At 40.1% G+C, this 3626-nt stretch overlaps 1 long non-coding RNA gene across 1 annotated transcript; it reads left to right on the top strand.

Moving 5' to 3' along the window:
* Positions 1 to 2485: 2485 nt before the first annotated feature.
* On the top strand, positions 2486 to 3333 carry LOC110866159. Its single transcript, XR_002551194.1, has 2 exons — positions 2486 to 2816; positions 2879 to 3333. It is a non-coding gene; the product is annotated as an uncharacterized LOC110866159 (long non-coding RNA).
* The last annotated feature ends 293 nt before the right edge of the window (positions 3334 to 3626 follow it).

Genomic DNA, 3626 nt, shown 5'->3' with positions numbered 1-3626 from the left:
GGGAGTAGGGAAATTTCAGAAAATCCAAAAACATTTGAAAATTTGAAAAAGACAAAAACATGATAAAATTCAAAAATGAGTTTTGTTGTGAAAAGAGGAAATGATAGTACATCAGTAGGCTGTCACAACATGCTAAAGAAATGTAAAGATAAAATGTGATAAACAATCTCACTAAGGATGTGCCAGTAGGTTTTTACACACTTAGTAAATTGTGACGAGATATAAACTAAATTTCAAACTTGCTTGTTCTGTGGGTTAACACAAACTTGGATATATAGGTAACCCCTGAAATCTTGTTTGAAAGGTCCCTTATTCTGAGATACTAGGTCTTTATGCTCAGTGATATCTGGGGTATTATCCCGGGACTTCTGTTGTATGGAAGTACTGACCTAGTCCCCGGATAATGCTTTCCGCAAAAGCTTGAAACATAGCTTCGCCCTCAGCATGCTGATGAAACAATAAAATTGATAGTCGCTGCTGTCGAAATAAAAATATCCTCTAAAGGGGACACACCAAAAGTCGAAGCCGTCATCTCTCTGCGTATACAGAAGTATCAACCTGAGCTCTCACGGCCCTCGCATCTAACCCCTATACAGATATCAGCTGTGGTATACTCACCTGTAAGACTGAATATTGGGATCTGGAAACGGGAGTATATTCAAGTAGTGAGACACACGAATAAGTTAGTATCTAAGACATTAACATCGTATCTCGGATCAATTGAACTTTGTGTGAGAATTTCAGTGGACGGATATACTGACAATCTAGGTGAATTGTTTTGAACTGAAAATGTAATCAAGCTTAACGGTGTTAGTGACATGTCTCATAAACTGATATGATCCTCTTACACGAACTTACAAAAATATGTTTGTAAATATTTCATTTCTACATTCTCGTTCTTTTACAAGTGGTGTCAATTATTTTTTTTAAAAATCCAAAAAGATTTTGTATGTGTTTTAGCATAAACTTTTGAAAAAGTCAAAAAGATTTTTGACAACTAATGTAGGAAAGCTGATTTTCAAAATTCCGAGTGCTAAACATGATGACATTGTTGTGAGGGGGAGTGTGCTTTAAATGTCAAAAAAATTTTTAATCAACAAGTGGTTCATCATAGAGAAAGTAATTTGAGGGAGAGTTGTAGTTGGTGCACTTATTTCTGAGGAAGAGTTAGTGTTGATGCTTTCAAATTGATATTTTTAGAAAATTTATGTCTGGGTTAAGAATGTGCAGGAATAGCCAGCTTTCGATCTTGGATCTGAAGATAGAGTGCCAGGTCTCGATTCCTGAAGACCTCTGATTGAAGAAAGCCAAGTTTTGATCCTGGAAATCAATCTTGATTCTGTGAAGGCTAGATCACGATCCCGAAGATGTTACTGAAGAACAAAGGAATACCAGTAAATCGTGAGGGGGAGTCTGAAGACAGAGAGAGAGAAAAGCCCAGAGACTGATCAAGACTGAAGATGTGAAGACACAGCATAGTCGTGACTCAATGAACGACTCCATCAACATCTACATCTGAGGGGGAGTTTGTTGGTGCACTGCATCTGTTGATTTCATCTTGGATCATGTTATGTATTGTATTGATTAGATTAGGGCGCGTTTTACGAGAAAATAGGATAGCATATAGGTTTAACCTGGTAGGTCCGCTTATGTGTACATGTCTGTATGTGGGAACCTACCTGGTCCTCTTATGTGTACATGTCCGTATGTGGGAACCTACCTGGTCCGCATATGTGTACATGTCCGTATGTGGGAACCTACCAACAATATAAATACCACATGAGGGAACTCATTTGTAACTTTCTAGAATTCCATGCCGAAGTGTTGCCGGGGTGAAGAACGAGCTGTAAACATTGTCAAGTCAATAAAATCAGTAGATTAAGTGAATTGCAAGCTGTCTCTACCTTCGTTTCTTGTTATTCCGCACCTGAAACGTAGTTGAACGCCTCTGAACGACTCATTCGGGTCAGATCATGATCCTACACGAATTTACTTAATTAGGCTTTTGAAATGATTGGGAACGCCTATCTGACTTTACAATGCGCTTACGGTGATTTTCGGGAAATCTGCTGAGCGTTAAACGATGACAAACTGACACCAGACAAAATACTGACAACACCAACAAATACGTGTCAAAATATCGATTTCCGACATAATTTGAGTGTTTTCGACTTAACATTTGTATTTTGAGACATATTAAGAGGATCGGGTTTGAAAACGGACTTCAGATTACGAATCAGGCCGTGCGAAACGGGCTTGTGGGCCTGGGGCCCAAGCCCAAATTAAAAACCCTATTATAAATAGATTGTTATAAGATCAAACCCTTTATTCCTTTCAAAAACCTTCAGCCGCACACCAACACAACATCCTCTCCCTCTCACCCTCATGTTCCCTTTTACGACGAGACCACCGGAGGAGCCGGCGGTGGCCGGTGACTCTCTGGCGCAGGTCTCTCCACCCCACATGCACACATGTAAACCCCCAAACACGTACCATCTCTCTCTCTCTCTGCTCTGTGAAGACCGACCGTCGGTCTGGCGAAGTCACCCGGCAGAGTCGGTAGTGTCCAGCGACTCTCCGACGCTCCTAGTCTTGCTAGCAAACACCCATGCACCCAGCCCCCACCTTCAAACACACACCCATGGTTCACTCTCTCTCTCTCTTTCTCCTCGTTTTTCCGGTGCCGCCGCTACGGCGGCGGTGATGAATGTGACGACGATGATGATGACCCGATGATGATGAGGATGATGATAGACTGATGAGGATGACGGAGACGACACTTTGGTGGTGTTTTACGGTGGTGGTATTTTTTTCTGGTAAATCCCTCATAACTCTCTTTTTTCTTTGAAATTTTTTAAAGATCCGAGTGTAACGGCAGGTGGTGTGGTCTCCGGTGATGATGACCATGATGTGATGATAAAGATGTTGGTGACGGTGGTGGCCGACGGCGTCGCCGTCGGAGCCACGCCGACGCCAGCAGACGATGGTGGTGGATATCTTGTACCAAGTTTCGGGTGTCGATTCTATATGCATGTTCGAGTCCAGGATGAAAACTCGCTTAATGATAGTTTGGTTCAGTTTCGAGTGGTTTGAGTTTAGTCAACACGGGTCAAGGATCGGTCAACTTAGTTTCGGGTCGAGTCAACTTGGTCAAACTCTGTCAATGGCAGTCAACACAGTCAACTCAAAGACCCGGTACCGAGATTTAAACGATGCAAAAATTCTGTTTATATTGTTATAAATTTTTATTTATACTCGACCCGAGCTCGAACCGATTTGATTATTTGATATTTTGACGAAAACTATATATCGTCGTTACATTGCATTGAATTATTGTTGAAATTTGAAAAATATATCGACACTTGTATTGTGGGGTTCTCCTAAAAATAGAGGAAACTTTGGCCGTTTTTCGTAAATATCTGAAATACGAAACGTATTTAATTCTAAAACCGACACTTCTCAACATTCAAGTTTTCTTATAAAATAAATATAGAAGTATATTTGTTTTAGCGACAGTTTATAACAAATAAAACGAATTTATAAAAATTCGACAAAAATGCATTACTAGTCAACGAAAAACTCGAAAACTTTTATAAAATAAATATAATTATTTATATTTTTTCAAA

The sequence above is a fragment of the Helianthus annuus genome, chromosome 7 (assembly GCF_002127325.2).
Source record: "Helianthus annuus cultivar XRQ/B chromosome 7, HanXRQr2.0-SUNRISE, whole genome shotgun sequence".
In the NCBI taxonomy this organism is placed as follows: domain Eukaryota; kingdom Viridiplantae; phylum Streptophyta; class Magnoliopsida; order Asterales; family Asteraceae; genus Helianthus; species Helianthus annuus.
Note: the sequence above shows the minus strand (reverse complement) of the source record. Positions and strands in the feature narration are given on the sequence as shown.